This window comes from Hippocampus bargibanti, linkage group LG02 (assembly GCF_051943395.1).
Source record: "Hippocampus bargibanti isolate YZ-2025 linkage group LG02, ASM5194339v1, whole genome shotgun sequence".
Lineage (NCBI taxonomy): Eukaryota > Metazoa > Chordata > Actinopteri > Syngnathiformes > Syngnathidae > Hippocampus > Hippocampus bargibanti.
Genome location: NC_142735.1, coordinates 4,153,347 through 4,173,016, shown reverse-complemented (window position 1 = coordinate 4,173,016; position 19,670 = coordinate 4,153,347). Strand labels below are relative to the sequence as shown.

Below are 19,670 nucleotides of genomic sequence, written 5' to 3'. Positions count from 1 at the left end.
TTTTCGTATTTAAGCATTTAACCAATCACATTTCAGCCATCATTTGTTACCAGGGTCAGAAATCTACCTGGTACCAATGCCTTGTTGAGGGCGCTGGTCGACGTCAGTTTTCGCAAATTACCATTGGTTAGTCACTCGTCAATCATAGTTGACCAAATAGTATCGGCTAGTCACTCGTCAATCATAGTTTACCAACTACAATTGGTTAGCCAATCATAGTTTGCAAAAACTGCCCTGCTCACAAGCCACGATTGACAAGGGCTTACTGGCATTAGCTAGCACATGGTATCGCTAGTGAGCAGCATAAACAAATATATTATGTTGATTTAATAGCATTTTGTCAACCCACAATGGCTGAAGGAGGAGAAGAAATGGATTTGATTGGCGATTTACTGTTAAAGCCATTTTCAAGATGGACTTTTCATGGAAAAAAATGGACATCATTAAGAAAGGTCGGTCAGTTATTTCCTGGCTAATGATAGGCTCCAGTGGACTTAAATAGTAAATCACACCACACTTTAGTCAGTCTGGATTGATTCAGACCTAGCACTACTGAAGGCCAAGCGATGAAATCTATAGCCCGCCAGTGGTCTAAGCCTATAGTGTATGAGCCCTGTGCGTCCGTTGTTTGGGGGTTTGTGTGTATAATGGACGCCTGTGTCGAGATCCACATCCTTTATGTACAAAACAATCCATGCCATAGTGCGTATTTTTCTGTTTGGTATACACATTTTCAGTTTCAAATGTGTTAAAATGTATAAAAACTGTGAGTGTATTTCAAAACGTGTGCGGGTGTGTCGGGAGAAGTGAGAAGGCTAAAATAAAGCTAAAATAATAAACACAAATTTTATGTTTTTATATTAGGGGTTTTCATCTAGCAGAGTTGGGTCTGGAACATAATGAATGGGCGATTGTTGGGGGTTCTATACATTGTGTGTGTTTGTGTGTGTGTTTTTGTATGACTAGTCTTTTGAGGACCACTAACATTTTATACCATACGTAGTGAGGACATTTTTGACAAGTGAGGACCTTTTGGCCAGTCCTCAGAAGTTGTTGATTCTAACGGCTTCTAGAGGGTCTATATATGTATCTATTAAAGTTTCACATAGGTCCTCACAAATTCACCCAAAATGATTTTTTGTTGTGTATTTTCATTTCACATTGATACACACTTTTTTACTCACTGTGTGTGTGTTTATGTGTGTGTGTGCGTGATTAATGAAAGGAAAGAGTCCATACCACAAAAAGTAAAATGATATTTTAACCAAATTCACTACAGAGGTGAGGACTTTGAATGCACCCATTCAGAAAACTCAAGGACTTTGAATGTACTCATTCAGAAAACTCACTCCTGCTTTTATTTCAGTTTCAAGTGCACTTTTTATTTCTTTGTTTTTAAAGAAGTTGAAGTGGGAAATGTGGTGATATTTAGTGTTCAAATGTAACACTAGTTCTTCTCTGAACTTATCAGCAACGGTGGTCCTCACTCCTTATCTGGAGTTATCATGGCCTCACAAAACAGGAATGTGTGTGTGTATGTGTTTGTGTGTGTATGACTAGTCTTTTGAGGACCACTAACATTTTATACCATACATAGTGAGGACATTTTTGACAAGTGAGGACCTTTTGGCCAGTCCTCACAAGTTGTTGTTTCTAACGGCTTCTAGAGGGTCTATATATGCATCTATTAAAGTTTCGCAGAGGTCCTCACAAATTCACCCAAAATGATTTTTTGTTGTGTATTTTCATTTCACTTGGATACACACACTTATTTACACACTGTGTGTGTGTTTATGTGTGTGTGTGCGTGATTAATGAAGGGAAAGAGTTCATACCACAAAAAGTAAAATGATATTTTAACCAAATTCACTACAGGGGTGAGGACTTTGAATGCACCCATTCAGAAAACTCACTCCTGCCGTTATTTCAGTTTCAAGTCCACTTTTTATTTCTTTGTTTTTAAAGAAGTTGAAGTGGGAAACGTGGTGACATTTAGTGTTCAAATGTAACACTAGTTCTTTTCTGAACTTATCAGCAACGGTGGTCCTCACTCCTTATCTGGAGTTATCCGGACCTCACAAAACAGGAATGTGTGTGTGTGTTTGTGTGTTCTGTGTGTGTGTGTGTGTGTGTGTGCGCGCGTCCGCTGCCTGTCACTTCACTTTTACTGGGCTCTATGAGCTCTCTTACGGGTTCAGTAGGTCGTAACGGTCCAGTGAGTACATCTCACTGAGTTTTAGTCTGAAAAGTACACAGACAAAACACACACACGAAATGCCTGATTTTTGGATTGACGTGCAGCCAGTCTGTAGCTTCCTTTGACAGTTGGTTCGAAGTCATACGGGACCGGAATGTGTGTCACGCTTGCCAAAAACAATCGAAGACTTAATAAACATAATAATGGTGAGTGACACATTTATTTTAAATAATATATTCTGACATTTTGTTGAAATTGTGTGCGTGTGTGTGTGCGTGTTTGTATGCGTGTGCGTGTGTGTGTGTGTCTCACTGAAAAACATTTCTAAATATTTTACTTTTATGGCTCTCTTAGTCAAAAAGGTTCCCAACCCGTGGTATAGTGTAGGGGCACTGCACCTACATTTTTCATCTTTTAGTGTATAATGGACGCACGCCCGTGCCTTTATGTACAAAATAACCCATGCCTTATTGTGTATTTTTTCTCTTTGGCATTCACTTTTGTGTTACAAATGCGTTAAAATCAGTGGCGGACTGTCAAGGCCTGCAAAGTCTTCTCTGCTGGCCTAAAAATATCTGAATCACGGACTGATGTTAATGATCGCATTTTCTGCGTAGCTCTTTCTCTTGTTTATTATAATTATTATTATTATTATTATTAATATTAATTATATTTTGTCCATGAATTCTTATGAAATAATTCCAAATTGTCTCACAGTTGAGGGGTTTGTATTTATGTATGTGTGGAGGGCTCTATTTCAAGGATTGCTAAGGAAGAAGAGATTGACTTTGTTTCAATGCAGCTGTTTCCTTTTATATTTTTTTACGTCTCGTCTCGTGAACTGTGAACTCACCCGAACACGCCCTTCTCCGGTGACGCGACAAACACAACCTCCCCTCCTCCAACCAATCACACAAACATGCCAAAACCATCAAAATCAGAATCAGAATATAACTGAATATAACTCCGACAACCCCAACAATTTAACAAACGCTTCCACTTTTATTACTTTTACTCTGTTGTACTGCTCCCATATGTGTGTTTTCGTATTTAAGCATTTAACCAATCACATTTCAGCCATCATTTGTTACCAGGGTCAGAAATCTACCTGGTACCAACGCCTTTTTGAGGGCACTGGTCGACGTCAGTTTTCGCAAATTACGATTGGTTAGTCACTCGTCAATCATAGTAGACCAAATAGTATCGGCTAGTCACTCGTCAATCATAGTTTACCAACTACAATTGGTTAGCCAATCATAGTTTGCGAAAACTGCCCTACTCACAAGCCACGATTGACAAGGGCTTACTGGCATTAGCTAGCACACGGTATCGCTAGTGAGCAGCATAAACAAATATATTGTGTTGATTTAATAGCATTTTGTCAACCCACAATGGCTGAAGGAGGAGAAGAAATGGATTTGGTTGGCGATTTACTGTTAAAGCCATTTTCAAGATGGACTTTTCATGGAAAAAAATGGACATCATTAAGAAAGGTCGGTCAGTTATTTCCTGGCTAATGATAGGCTCCAGTGGACTTAAATAGTAAATCACACCACACTTTAGTCAGTCTGGATTGATTCAGACATAGCACTACTGAAGGCCAAGCGATGAAATCTATAGCCCGCCAGTGGTCTAAGCCTATAGTGTATGAGCCCTGTGCGTCCGTTGTTTGGGGGTTTGTGTGTATAATGGACGCCTGTGTCGAGATCCACATCCTTTATGTACAAAACAATCCATGCCATAGTGCGTATTTTTCTGTTTGGTATACACATTTTCAGTTTCAAATGTGTTAAAATGTATAAAAACTGTGAGTGTATTTCAAAACGTGTGCGGGTGTGTCGGGAGAAGTGAGAAGGCTAAAATAAAGCTAAAATAATAAACACAAATTTTATGTTTTTATATTAGGGGTTTTCATCTAGCAGAGTTGGGTCTGGAACATAATGAATGGGCGATTGTTGGGGGTTCTATACATTGTGTGTGTTTGTGTGTGTGTTTTTGTATGACTAGTCTTTTGAGGACCACTAACATTTTATACCATACGTAGTGAGGACATTTTTGACAAGTGAGGACCTTTTGGCCAGTCCTCAGAAGTTGTTGATTCTAACGGCTTCTAGAGGGTCTATATATGTATCTATTAAAGTTTCACATAGGTCCTCACAAATTCACCCAAAATGATTTTTTGTTGTGTATTTTCATTTCACATTGATACACACTTTTTTACTCACTGTGTGTGTGTTTATGTGTGTGTGTGCGTGATTAATGAAAGGAAAGAGTCCATACCACAAAAAGTAAAATGATATTTTAACCAAATTCACTACAGAGGTGAGGACTTTGAATGCACCCATTCAGAAAACTCAAGGACTTTGAATGTACTCATTCAGAAAACTCACTCCTGCTTTTATTTCAGTTTCAAGTGCACTTTTTATTTCTTTGTTTTTAAAGAAGTTGAAGTGGGAAATGTGGTGATATTTAGTGTTCAAATGTAACACTAGTTCTTCTCTGAACTTATCAGCAACGGTGGTCCTCACTCCTTATCTGGAGTTATCATGGCCTCACAAAACAGGAATGTGTGTGTGTATGTGTTTGTGTGTGTATGACTAGTCTTTTGAGGACCACTAACATTTTATACCATACATAGTGAGGACATTTTTGACAAGTGAGGACCTTTTGGCCAGTCCTCACAAGTTGTTGTTTCTAACGGCTTCTAGAGGGTCTATATATGCATCTATTAAAGTTTCGCAGAGGTCCTCACAAATTCACCCAAAATGATTTTTTGTTGTGTATTTTCATTTCACTTGGATACACACACTTATTTACACACTGTGTGTGTGTTTATGTGTGTGTGTGCGTGATTAATGAGAGGAAAGAGTTCATACCACAAAAAGTAAAATGATATTTTAACCAAATTCACTACAGGGGTGAGGACTTTGAATGCACCCATTCAGAAAACTCACTCCTGCCGTTATTTCAGTTTCAAGTCCACTTTTTATTTCTTTGTTTTTAAAGAAGTTGAAGTGGGAAATGTGGTGACATTTAGTGTTCAAATGTAAAACTAGTTCTTTTCTGAACTTATCAGCAACGGTGGTCCTCACTCCTTATCTGGAGTTATCCGGACCTCACAAAACAGGAATGTGTGTGTGTGTTTGTGTGTTCTGTGTGTGTGTGTGCGCGCGCGTCTGCTGCCTGTCACTTCACTTTTACTGGGCTCTATGAGCTCTCTTACGGGTTCAGTAGGTCGTAACGGTCCAGTGAGTACATCTCACTGAGTTTTAGTCTGAAAAGTACACAGACAAAACACACACACGAAATGCCTGATTTTTGGATTGACGTGCAGCCAGTCTGTAGCTTCCTTTGACAGTTGGTTCGAAGTCATACGGGACCGGAATGTGTGTCACGCTTGCCAAAAACAATCGAAGACTTAATAAAAACACATATGCACTCGCTGACACTGTGCTGCCGTGGGGAAGTCATGTCTGTGGATCACTTGTTTTTTTCCTTTATTCAGAATTGGATCTTGATGATTTTTAAGTGCTGCAAAGACACACGACTGTGAGCCTTTGAGCTTTGGGAGTTGTCTACGGTACACAACAATACTCTCGCGAGAGCTAGGTGTGATGAACATTCACACTTCATGGCAAGTTAAAAATAAACATTTTAATGGCCATGCCTCAAAGCAACCATAGAGGCTTGAATGGGCCCCTCGGGGCTCAGCCCGCGTGCAAACTAATCACCAGCACCCTCTGGTGCTTTGCCGGGCTCGGTAGGTCTACCAAATAGTAATTTCTCTATGTTACAAGCAGTTTTTGTCAGAGAGTGATATTTCTGTAAAAATGACTTTGCTCTGATGGTGTATAAACCTCGATCCATTAGACCGTTGTAGATAACGAACAGAGGACTACTCCCTGCGGCTCCACTGATTACTTCTATTGTTCTGACTGACGACTGGCCTGATTGCCCCATTTACTCTGGTATCACCTCATCAGCATAACTAAGCATATGTTGCCTAACGTTGCCTAATGTTGTACAAACGATGCAAATTGAACCTCACCCGACCATGGCGGTTTAGTGAAGGATTTTGCTGTTTTATGAAAATAGCTTCTTTTACTCCCCTTTCAAACCATCTATTTTCTTTCGCTAAGATTTTGACCTCATTGTCGTCAAAAGAGTGGTTGCTAGCTTTTAGGTTCATATGTGCTGCCGATTGAGGGAATACCAGGGTAAATGAGGCAATCAGACCAGTCGTCAGTCTTAACAATAGAAGTAATCAGTGGCGCCGCAGGGAGTAATCCTCTGTTCCCCCTAACCTGACAGCAGGGACCAATCATAGCAGCGTCCAGCACACCACGTCTGCATAGTAGGGATATATATAGGGCCGAAACTATCAGCAAGACTTTAGTTCGCTGAAGAAGCATCTCGAATAAGAAGCGAAACGTCCGACACCTTCAAAGAAGTACGATAACGGTTTAAGAAACCTTTTAATCCATGGACCACTCCTGCCCGACTGAGACTTTACACAGATATACAGAAATATGTTTGTTTTATTCAGACTTTGTATAGATGTAATTTTACCATGAGAGAAGCAAAAGTCAGATGCCGTGATATACAGTAAAGTCTCGTTATATCGATATTCAAGGGAGTCCGAAAAAATATCGATATAACCGGGACTATCGATATATCCGACCCTGTTTGCATGTAATTTTCTCCGTGCGTGCATAGAAATAGTATCGATATAACCGGGACTATCGATATATCCGATATTGATATAACGAGACTTTACTGTATATATATATGTGACATGAAATATCTGTCATCATGCTAATGCAGGCAGCCCGAAAATGTGTCTTCCTTGAATGAATGTTGCTGTGTCATCTTAAGAAGGTGTTCACATTCCCGGCGTTAACTGTCGTGCTTGAGTAGTACTTCATATTTTTTTATGTTGCGGCATTAACAATCAAACATTCAACGGTGCTGTTAATTGTCAATTGAAATCTAGTTTTTTTTATATATATATTCATTCTTTCGCACTTCACCTCATGAAAAATATGGCAGTCATATTCCTACAGGAACTATTGTAGCTGTAATTTATCGTCTCGCTATCCCTCACGGTATCAACTTAATTGCCCCGCGTAAGGCAATTATTTTCTTAAGTAAAACTGGGTTAAAACATGGTTGTGCCACAATCCCCAAAATTTTGGATAAAAAAAAAACAAAAAAACAAAACAAGTTTTCCAAATGACTCGTTGTCAAGGGCTAAATTATTGCGGTATTGATTCTGTGATACTAATTGATTGTGTAAGTATCTCTAACTAGTGAGCTAGCTTTCTATCTATTTGAGTTATTCCGGGTTGAGTGAACGCTGGCGCGTGTGGCTGCCGCTGCTCACCCGCAGAAAAATTTATCCTGTGACTGTAAAGTGACCTTGAGAGTTTTGAAAGGCGCTTAGAAACGAAATGTATTATTATTATTATTATATCTCTCAATCTTCCCAAGCACTTAACACACGGTGGTAACAGCATTAATTCTACATGTGGGCCAGATGTAATTGATTTTATGATGGAGGCTGCGGGCCGGATGAAGATTGACTACGGGCCGCATTTGGCCCCCGGGCCGGACTTTGGACGTGTCTGATTTATGTGCAGGAAGAAGCTATTTCCCTATATGAGAAAGTATCTTTTTATGATTTACCATGGCAACAATGGCTCATCACAATGTTTTCACTCTTGTTTAGAGTATTTATTTTCTGTGTTTCATTTGAGTCACGCTAAATGGTTTCTCTCCCGCTCCAGCAGTTCCTGTTTGTTTCGCAATGACCCCACGAATAGATGTTTGACTCACAAAGTCTGCCTTTTTTCATCTGCTGATTGAGTCATGCGAAAAATGTCTTTCTAAAATTGACATGATTCATACTTTGGCTACTTTGGTGGCCTTCAGGCATACAACTGGACATGGACAAAGAAAAAAAATGCCTTTAATCCAAATCAAGGTAGTTCTTGAAAGTTGAAAAGCATCAGTGCAGCTGTCTTTTAACCACATTTTAGCAACAACCATTTGAACGCAAACAAAGAAGCAATACAGTAAAGTCTCGTTATATCGATATTCAAGGGAGCCCGAAAAAATATCGATATAACCGGGACTATCGATATATCCGACCCTGTTTGCATGTAATTTTCTCCGTGCGTGCATAGAAATAGTATCGATATAACCGGGACTATCGATATATCTGATATCGATATAACGAGACTTTACTGTACATCAATCATCACAGGCATTTATTCTTTATCCTCTGCGACAAATAACTCATTTTATTATAGCTCATTTAAGAGCAATCTAATCTGTCTCATGTACAGACGCTCCCCAATTTACGAACAAGATACGTTCCTAACGTTCGTAAGGTGAATTTGTTCGTAAGTTGCTTCAGTGCTATATTTTGTATCGAATGTATGTTTAAAGGACAACCGACCCCATTTTTTTGTTTCCTAAAAAACATTTTATAGCATCTAAAATACCCAAAACATGCAGGATTATATTTTTAGTCAAATGCAAAACATGAATAAAAATGACTTAAAATGTCCCAAAACTGCCACAAAATGAGCTCAGAAATGGCAAGATTCAGAAAGTCCCGCCTCGTTGTTTGTGACGTCACGCCAGGATACACCATCACAAAATGCCCTGCTCGAGAGTCAAAACAATGGCTTCAGAGAGATGCTTTCTTGTTACTCATCCAGTTATGAATATGATTCAAATAGTTTTGAAGAGGAAAGCATAAATGTTTGCAATCGATTAAAGAAGTCCTTCCGTGTCATTTTGAGGCGTCTGGACTGCAATGTAGGGTCCTAGAAAATGCACAAGATGGCGCCCAAGCTCCGTTGGAAATGGGCTGATTTGTCTGCTGGGAATTTGTGTCAACTAGTATCAAATAGTAGTCTTGGTGCAACACACAACGATTCACCATTGCGTTATTTATGTGTTTTCCTTCTAATTTCGCCATCAACACGGATCAACACGAAGTTTTCAGACCAAACAACGTACCCAAAATGCACTGTGCGTCGTTTTCTCGGTCAGGAGCGTTCCAGACGTGATGTCACGTCAGGCATTGTCACCAACTGAAAAACGAGACTTCCTGAATATTCAGCGCAAGTCTTAAAATATAGCTATATGCGGTGGAATCTTTGTAAAATACGTTCAGTAGAAGTCATTTGAAGGGATTTTACAAATTATGGACACAACTTGTCTGGAGGCGTCGGTTGTCCTTTAAACCCCAAATATTCTTCAAAAACTGCATATAAACATTACATTTACAACATCTTTGACATTAATGAAATGAAAAGGGATGAATATTTCATATCTTAGCCATTCAAGTGGGCGGGGCCTTTGCTCAAATGATCTTGGTTCTAAAGCTACTAAAAAAAGTCCATATGCTTACACAGCAACTACGCATCTTTTTGAAATGTGTTAGAAATTGGTTGTATCGTACAAGTCTTGCTGCCCACAGACCGCAATCATTATTTTTGTTCGTCCTGGCGTGGATGTGACGTAGTAAGCACATTCTCGAAGCCGTAGTGCTCTGGTGTAGCTGTAGTCATTCGTAAACTGTATTGCCTTTATATGTCACCAGAATAGATCTCACATGTGTCTTTTCGCAAATGTTAATTGCTTCTTGTCAGTAACAGAGCTGTTTTCGTGTTCAAACAACATACCGGCCTGCTGGTTGGATTGGATTGGATTTGCCTTTATTAGTTCTTTATTCTGTGATTTGTTGACTGTGGTTGACTGGACATTCACATAACTTTTATTGAGTGATGCTTGTTATTTTTAACCCTCATATTACGTTATTTTACCAGTTTCCATTTTTTTGTGTTGACTAAAGCACTGGATATTCTTTCCTTTTCATGTCTTCAAAACAGTTTGAAACTATCCCAATGGGATCGAAAATATGTTGTCTCTCTTTTCAAGTACAGTGATACCTCGGTTTACGAACCCCTTGGCTTACAAACTTTTCGGTTTACGAACGTTACATTTATGACAATATTACCTTGGCATACGAACTTTTTTCATACACAGAGCTGCCTCAATGAGTGATGTGTCGTTCGCGAACAAGCCCGTCTTCCATAAACAAAATGGCAGCCGACTGTTTTTGTCCTCTATTCCCCACCCCAGTCTTCGGTTAAAGCCACGTGATTGGTCAAGAACACAGCAGTGAGGGGAGGTGGTTTAAACATTGAAGAGACAGGCAGACGACAATGAGAGAGTTTCAACTTTGATAGTTCAAAGGCAGAGTGTGGACTGCAAGGTTAAAATATCCCATCAATCAGGCTCCACAAACAACCCGCACAAGCCATCTGTACACTTGATGCATAAAGCTATCAACCCAGCTAAACAGAACACAATTGATGAGGAACTCGATACAATTATCACAGAGAAAGCACTACAAAGGATCATTCCTCAAGATGGTGAACAAAGAAGGTTATGGTCCTCATCAAGTGTTTAATGCTTATGAAACCGGCCACTCCATTCCATCAAGCCATCAACGACCATCACAAAGGTAAATAAAAACACTTTATTATACAGTACTGTTTATTTCTTTAAGTATAATACCATAGCACATTTATTATACGTAAAATAAGGTATATTTTGTGTAGTTTTAAGACTTCGAAAATTATGTTTTATGGGGACCTGGGAACAGATTATTCTCATTTTAATGGTTTCCTATGGGAAATTAATTTTTGAGATACATACTTTTCGCCTTACACACTCCGTCTGGGTACCAATTAAGTTCGTAATCCAAGGTATCACTGTATCATGGCGGTTTGGTCACGGCGTCATGGCGAGAGCAGGGAGCAGCAGAATGAAGTAGAAGTACACAAACAAGTTGCGGTGGGGCTTTGGGAATAAGTCGGAGAGAGAGGGAGAAATATAAGGCAAAGGACAATCACAGAGAAAAATGCTTCTCTGGGAAAGCTTTGCATTAAGGAGATTGGAGCCTTTTGTAAAGAATCATCACCATTATTCCTAATTTCATCCACGATCGAACACACACATACATACACACTCATATACACACACATTATTGTGAGCTAAACCCAAGATGAGTGCTTTTCCTCTTCCATCCTCTTTGTCAAATCAACATTTAGCTCCTGCGCCTGACCGTGTTTCAGGTATTTAGCCTGCACTTAAGCATTAGTCTTTCAAGCCCTTCAGCCTTCATCTCTTCATTCCTCTTCTTACTGCACAAAACACCCCCCTTCACGGAGATGACTTACCTCCCGAGAAATAAATACACTCCATCTTGTTGTTTTATGTTCCAGGCAGATTTAGTCCTGCGTCTTCCTCTCTCCACTTTCTACTCACTTTCACTTCATGTCTTTCTCAGTTCACGCGCTGGCTCACTCGATTTCTCCCACCTCTCCCACCCCGCCCCATCCCTTGATACCTCTCCTGCCCCTCTCCCCCCTCCAGATGTACTTGTATAATTTATCACCCTGATGCGATAATTGGCAGCACGTTTTATTTAGCCGCTGCGCCATAAGCTAACCCGATTCGTTTCATCATGCTACTGAAGAAGAAAAACAGTTTAAGTATCGTAGTTGAGTGCTACTTTTTGTTTTGTTGTGTGTACATCAAGCTACACGTGGAATTAAACAGATGCTATAACACCTCAAGAGGTATTGGTGTTACGCGCTCTGTTTAATTAGCTAGCTTTCAGTAACCTAAATCTTAGGGAACAGGTGTCAAAGCCGAGGCTCGGGGGCCAAATGTGGCCCGTCACATCATTTTATTCGGCCCATAAAAGCAATTCAAACTTGCGAAATTCCATGCTTACTTAAAGGACAACTGACACCATTTTTTTGTTTCCTAACTGACATCAGAAAAACGTTTTATAGCATCTAAAATACCCAAAACACGCAGGCTGATATTTTTAGTCAAATGCAAAACACCAATAAAAATGACTTAAAATGTCCCAAAACTGCTTCAAAATGACCTCGGAAATGGTGAGTTTCAGAAGGTCCCGCCCCCTTGTTTGTGACGGCACGCCAGAATACTCCAGACTCAAAACAATGGCTTCTGAGAGTTCAGATTCCGAGAATATGCTTTCTTGTTACTCATCTAGTTATGAATATGATTCAAATAGTTCTGAAGAGGAAAGCATAAATGTTTGCAATCGATTAAAGAAGTCGTTCCGTATCAATTCAAGCCGTCTGGACTCCAATGTAGCGTCCCAGAAAATGCACAAGATGGTGCACAAGCTCCATAAGAAATGGGCTGATTTGTCTGCTGAGAATTTGTGTCCACTTTTATGGTGTCACCGCAATTGGTAGTGTTGGTACGACACAGAACGATTCACCATTGCGTTATTTATGTGTTTTTCCTTATAATTCCACCAACACGATGTTTTCAGACCAAACAAAGCACCCAAAATGTATTGGGTGTCGCTTTCTCAGTCAGGAGTGTTCCTTCAGTGACGTAGGGTGAGGACTCGTCACCAACTCGAAAACAAGACTTCCTGAATATTCAGCGCGAGTCTTAAGACGTAAAATATAGCTATATGCGGTGGAATCTTTGTAAAATACGCTCAGTAGAAGTCATTTGAAGCCATTTTACAAATTATGGACACAACTTGTCCTGAGGTGTCGGTTTTCCTTTAAGAACCAGAATTTCAAATTATATATGATATTGCAATCATCGTGTGGAATATTTATGCGAAACACATCCCAGTTGCTCAACGCTGAGTCTGATTTCGATGACTGCATCGACGCCATAAATATTAATTTTGGCTTTGATTGAGGAAAATCTGCTCCCATCTTTTAATCATCGCCTCCTCTTCAGTTGGAACTTGACATATCTCCAGATTGTCTTTTGTGAGATGACTGCATGTTGCACATTGCTGTGTACCAGACAAATGCCAATAATCCTCAGGGTGTTTGTCCTGGAAATCTCTTCACCTCGGATACGCTTCTAATTGCTCGATGGTGGTAGGCGTCAGAAAAATGACAATAGCCAATCCCTAATGGTCATCAGCATTCAACCATGTGCGAAATTCTTCTCCCATCCACACCACTTAGACTGTAAAATAGTTGATGCTTCATCATGTCACCACAACAATGTTTTTAGGTTTCCCGTTAATTACAAGCCAGGTACAGTGATACATTGGCTTACGAACTTAATTGATTCCCAGACAGAGTGTGTAAGGCGAAAAGTGTGTATCCCAAAAATGAATTTCCCATAGGAAACCATTAAAATGAGAATAATCCGTTCCCAGGTCCCCATAAAACAATTTTCTACTTTCTAATTTTCTAAGCCTTAAAACTACACAAAATATACATTATTTTACGTATAATAAATGTGCTATGGTATTATAATAAAAGAAATAAACTATACTGTATACTAAAGTTGTTTTATTTACCTTTGTGATGGTCGTTGATGGCTTCATGGAATGGAGTGGCCGGTTTCATCAGCATTAAACACTTGATGAGGACCATAACCTTCTTTGTTCACCATCTTGAGGAATGATCCTTTGTAGTGCTTTCTCTGTGATAATTGTATCGAGTTCCTCATCAATTGTGTTCTGTTTAGCTGGGTTGATAGCTTTATGCATCAAGTGTACAGATGGCTTGTGCGGGTTGTTTGTGGAGCCTGATTGATGGGATATTTTAACCTTGCAGTCCACACTCTGCCTTTGAACTATCAAAGTTGAAACTCTCTCATTGTCGTCTGCCTGTCTCTTCAATGTTTAAACCACCCCCCCTGAATGCTGAGTTCTTGACCAATCACGTGGCTTTAACCGAATACTGGGGGCGGGGAATAGAGGACAAAAACAGACGGCTACCATTTTGTTGTTAAAAGAACGGGCTCGTTCGCGAACAACACATTACTCATTGAGGCAGCTCCGTGTACGAAAAAAGTTTGTATTCCATGGTAAAATTTTTATAAATGTAACATTCGTAAACCGAAAAGTTCGTAAGCCAAGGGGTTCGTAAACCGAGGTATCACTGTATAGGTTGCAGACTTAAGGCGTGTGATTGACTGTGAGATTGCAGACATAGACACTCATGGTAACATTGAACTTCATGAGGCTTCAAAGTGTTGAGGAATACAGTTAAAAAGGAACTCAAATATGGTGTAGGGTTTTGTTTTTGTTCAATATTACATGGGATTATTCGGAATTCATATGATGTTTACAGAAGTTCATGAGAGTAAGGTGTGGCCAATTGTAGTCCTCGAGTCGCTGTCCTGCATGTTTTAGATGTTTCCCACCTCCAACAAGCTTGACTCAAATGATCAGGATCAATATTGGGCTTCTGAAAGTGCTTTAGCCAGATTAGAATTATATAGCAGATTTTCCTCAATTGTTTTTGTATTTGTGTTTCTCCTGATCCTCATTATACTCGTTTTATTTTCTTAAATACATATATATATATATATATATATATATATATATATATATATATATATATATATATATATATATATATATATAGCAAACAAACAATGAATCGGCACCGGATGATCGTGCCAGGTGTCCTTTTAAGTGTCATTGATTATAACGACCAGCACCTGCGAGGCTGCAGGCAGGGCTGACGTCGCTACCCGCTGGTCGCCAATCTGATCGGGACGACCAGCACCTGTGAGGTGTAGGCGGGGGCGACAGCGCCCCCCGTTGGTCGTCAACCAGATCATGACAGTACCCACCCTTCAAGGGGCTGCTTCCAGAAGTCCCAACAGTCTCCCAAAAAGGTCCACTCGCCAGGGAACGGTCGGTGGAGAGGGCAACCGCTGCCTCTCCAGCATACGACGGGCGGCGGCCTGATGGGAACGGGACTCGGCCTGGGGTGGACGAAGACGCGGCACGGATCGTCGTGGGCGTGAGTGCGATCCCTCTCGCACGTTCACGCGACGGCGCATGGCTCTGCGTGGACGTCGAACTGCCAGGCTCAGAATGGCACCCCGTACGGCCGTATGGGACCAGGTCTCGGCCGAGTGGATATAAGCAGCCCCTTGAAGGGGGGGTACTGTCATGATCTGGTTGACGACCAACGGGGGGCGCTGTCGCCCCCGCCTACACCTGAATAAATAAATTCAGTTTAACGTTACACTTTCATTAAATTGCATTTCCAAAAGTTCACTCGTTATTTGTATGTACAGTATATGTATTTTAATTATACAAAAAAAAATCCCTGCACATTCATATTTCCGTACCGCTCATAGTATTTTCTTAGAACATATATTTTTGGTTGAAATATGACAATGTATTTAGTGTCAACAAGGCCCTAGGATCATGTGCTTTTGTTGCATTTATTTGTTAATTTTAGGCCAAAAACATCATTTGCATCTGTTTCCCAAGGCAGTGATTCATCTAGCTACCTAGCATTTTGATATATATTTGCTATCTATTAGCTATATAGATATTTACCTGGCTAGTTATCTAGCTAGCTATTTATTAGCTACCTATTAGCTAGCTAGCTCGCTCTCTATTTGAGTTAATTCCACAGAAAAGTGTATCCTGTGACTGTAAAGTGACCATGAGAGTTTTGACTGGCGCTTACAAATTAAGTATATTATTAAAAACACACTCTTGACACTGAAGTCAGCACAATACATCAACATAAAAGTGCCTGAGATGTCTCCAGACTCATTTTAATAGTTCAATATGCATATTACTAGATTTTCAGTTCTAAAAAGACAAAAATAAAATTGAATCTGGGTTTGGGTTAACACAAGCAAATAAAACCATTCGGTGGATGTGACCAATGACGTTTTTATTGAACCCTAATTTGTCAAAATTTACTGTTCATTTACATGTTTTATTTGACCTCAATAACCTCAAATTGACAGTTAATTTACATTATTTGCGTTAGGCCAAAAAAAAACATGAAAAAAAAACCCCTTGTATCACCTTCCTGTGCAAAAGTGTGTATACCTACATTTGCTAGTCATCGGGAGATGAATAGGACACTAAATAGAGCGGCTTTATGCTTTACATGACATTGAGCTGTGCTTCATTGGATCTGGCTGCTCCAGATGAGACTGGACCTGAAATACAGTATTGTCACGCAGTCACAATAAATTCAGTCCATTTCCACCAAATCGAGCTGCAAATTAGAGCGCTTGAGCATGATGCGTGAAAAAATGAAGTGTTAATAAAATTAATGAGGCATCGGGGGATGGTGAACATGATAAAGAAGGGATTAATCTTGATAAATGCTGACAGTTGTGGGATTTTTCTCTTTTGAACTCGCCTTGTCTGATGCATTGTGCACAACTGGCATGAGGCCCCTTGACAAAGGTTGACTCTAACCAGGAAGCTCCCGTGTGAGTTTACATTTAACCGTCCCATGTGAAGAGATTATCCACTTAACATTTGTTTGTAATTGTCACAGCGTATCAAATTTAATCGACGAGCAAGGCATTCGAAGACTTCTGGGGCTACTTGGAGTCTTTTGAACCACGAAACTACTGCTGCTAGCCACATTATAATGACAGACAATTACGCTCTGTGTGAATAGACTTACTTTGAAGGAAGGCGATAATGCTATACATTGGTCACTGGGTTCACTCGCCTCAATCCGTCACTGGCCTACTTGGAAATAATACTACTTGTGCCATTGACAAAATTGCCTTTTTGTTATTCCGATGTAAAAGACACGGCTAGTTCTGTGACCGCTGGAGAAACTGAACAGTACTGTTTGCCTTCCGCTCCTCAAAGTTTTTGATTTTCTTTCGACATGTAAGCTGAGCATGATTCCATTCATTAATTTTTTGGGCCGCTTTTTGCCTTGCTTCTCAATGGTGGGTTGAACAGCCTGTTGATTCTTTTTAGGCGCTGAATTACACGAGCAGTGCCGGGTGATTTAATTATATGGCTGTGTTGAATGGGTGATTTAGGGGGCTGGCAGAATTCTGGATTCTGAGAATTGGGGATGGAAACCACTTCCACGTAACCTGTGCTGCACCTCTTGAACATGAAAGAGGCTCGGCTAGGTTCTGGGGGCTGCTTTGCTACATCCAGTATTGAATCTTTATCTCATCTCATGAATCTTTATTAAATGCAATAAAATCTCAAAAATGTCAAGGAATTCTAGGGCAACATGTGCTGTCAATTCTTTGATTGCTTACAGACGCTCCCCAATTCACAAACTTTCCAAACGGTCGTTCGTAAGGTGAATTAGTTCGTAAGTTGAATCATTGCTATATTTTGTATGGAATGTATGTTTAATGTTTATATAAGTATGTTTCAGGCTTGTATAAGTAACCTGTATTGCTTTGTAATAAAAAAAAAAATAAACATTTAATAATATATATGCTCTATAAAGATATGTACATGTACAACTGGAGAGAATACTACATATGTTACTACAAAAATGTCTGTATACGCCGTTGTTCGTAACTCAAATGTTTGTAAGTAGGGCAGTGCCTGGAGTTCATTGCTCTCAGTTAATTAAAACAATGAATCACTCACGCATATCGTTGACGATAAGATTTTTGCTGTTGTGATACCTTAATCTAGCCAACAACAAAAACATTACTGAGAACGAGCTTCTGATGGCAAAACAATTTATCACCAGCTAAGAAAACACACCACGTGTCTACAGTGTGGCTTTATTGACATGGTGTTTCTATTAACAGCGTCTTCTTTCCTTATGATTGCGACACGTGCTTTCTGCTACCTACTTCAACCTTACCGTACATCAGAGGTGTCATATTCATTTTTTTTGTCACAGGGCACTATGTAGGTACAGTTTCCTCTCGAGGGTCATTATTAATTTGTGGAAACTATTAGAATATTTAATTCCCTCCACTTATTACATATAAAACACACAACAAATTAGTGAATAACAAGTTTTCAAATCAGAAGTCAAGAAGAATGACCATTATTGTGGCTTAGATGGGACAATTTGAAATTTTGGTTTGGACTTTTGCAAACATCATGGCACTTGACATGCTTGATTTGCTTTTACGGGCCGAATAGAATGATGTGGCGGGACGGAATTGGCCCCTGGGCCTTGACTTTGACACCTGTGATATACACTGTATACCCTCTGTACAAAAGTGAGGTGCCTAAACCTGCCAGACATCCAGCATGTTGACATTTGACTCAGATGAATGTGACAACAAGCTGACAACAATCTTCCAGTGAAGGCCTGCAAAGCCTTCTCTGCTGGCCTAAAAATATTAGAATCACGGACTGACCTTAATTTTATTTTGCCCATGAGTTCTTATTAAATAATTCCAAATCGTCTTTCAGCTTCCTTTCATTACTTTTCCACTGTTGTGCTGCTTCCAGACGTGTTTTTTTCATATTTAAGCATTTCACCGATCACGTTTCAGCCATCATTTGTTACCAGCCATCATTTGTTACCAGGGTTAGAAATCTACCTGGACGCCTTCACAATCAAGTCTGCAGGCCCTGGAGTATTCAATAAGTGTCGATGAGACTGTTGCGTTACCCAATCAGATTTTGAGTTGGCAACTAAAGGCCTGCTGGAAGGTACTGGAAACGTCAGAGTTTTCGGGAACTATGATTGGCTAGTCACTAGTCAATCATAGTATCACTCGTGGACTTGTGGTAAATCACACCACAATTTTTTTCAGTCTGGATTTATTCAGACGTAGCACTACTGAAGGCCTAGCGATGAAATCCATGGCCTACCACTGCTATCTTCTTTTCAGAAGCAATTTTGAGTTCAAACTCCAAGCAGTGCAAAAGCGTCATCAAAAGGGACCTGTTTGTCCTCACACTAGTTTACAAACCTGACTTTCACCGACAAGTTGGGCAAAATACTTTTCTGTTGCTGCCCATTGAGAAATGCAGATGACAAATGTATTCTGTCCTTATTGAGTCTATTTATGAATTAATTTAGTTGACGTCATTTCAGAATTTTAATTTTTGGTCACATTTTTGCCATGCCAATTTTAAAAATGTATAATTCCTTGGTTCCTTGGTTCAATCAATGATGGCAAATCCATCTTAATGCCCGTACATCACTGAGCGAGTCTTTCTGCACAGTCTCAATGATGCATGACACACCATCAGGGTTCGTTCAAGATCGCAAACAGTCGCATAGATGTTCACCAAATACGCGGCAATAGTTTTAACAGTCACAAACAGCCTTTGTTGTTGCCAGGAAATCGTTCTAAAAAAATGTGTAAACGTTTGCAACCTCTAACGAACCCTAATGGGGAAAAAAAGCCCAACATTCACTATGTGCGCACACACTCGCAAACCTGCACCGATCACTGACTGCTTTAGAAATCAGAATCAGAATCAGAATCAGAATACCTTTATTCGTCCCGCAATGGGGAAATTTGCAGTCCACAGCAGCAATAGAAGAGGGATGGGGTTGGGGTGGGAGTGAAAGGATAGAAAACAAGATATTCTAAGCATAACAAAATAAAAATGTCAATGTCAATGAAATGTGATTGGGATCAACTGAGCATGAACTAACCCCTGTCTAATTTGGAAATTAATATGAAATAT

The 19,670-nt window shown here is 39.9% G+C and overlaps 2 protein-coding genes across 3 annotated transcripts in view; one reads left to right on the top strand and one right to left on the bottom strand.

Moving 5' to 3' along the window:
* Window positions 1-11,543, bottom strand: part of flrt1b (fibronectin leucine rich transmembrane protein 1b) — a 58,920-nt gene extending 47,377 nt beyond the window's left edge. Inside the window, exon 1 of the mRNA XM_089021303.1 lies at window positions 11,458-11,543. The gene's annotated coding sequence lies outside the window, so the exon portion shown is untranslated. The remainder of the gene's footprint in view (window positions 1-11,457) is intronic.
* macrod1 (mono-ADP ribosylhydrolase 1) overlaps window positions 1-19,670 on the top strand; it is a 229,202-nt gene that overhangs the window by 88,007 nt on the left and 121,525 nt on the right. The gene's annotated exons all lie outside the window — the stretch shown is intronic.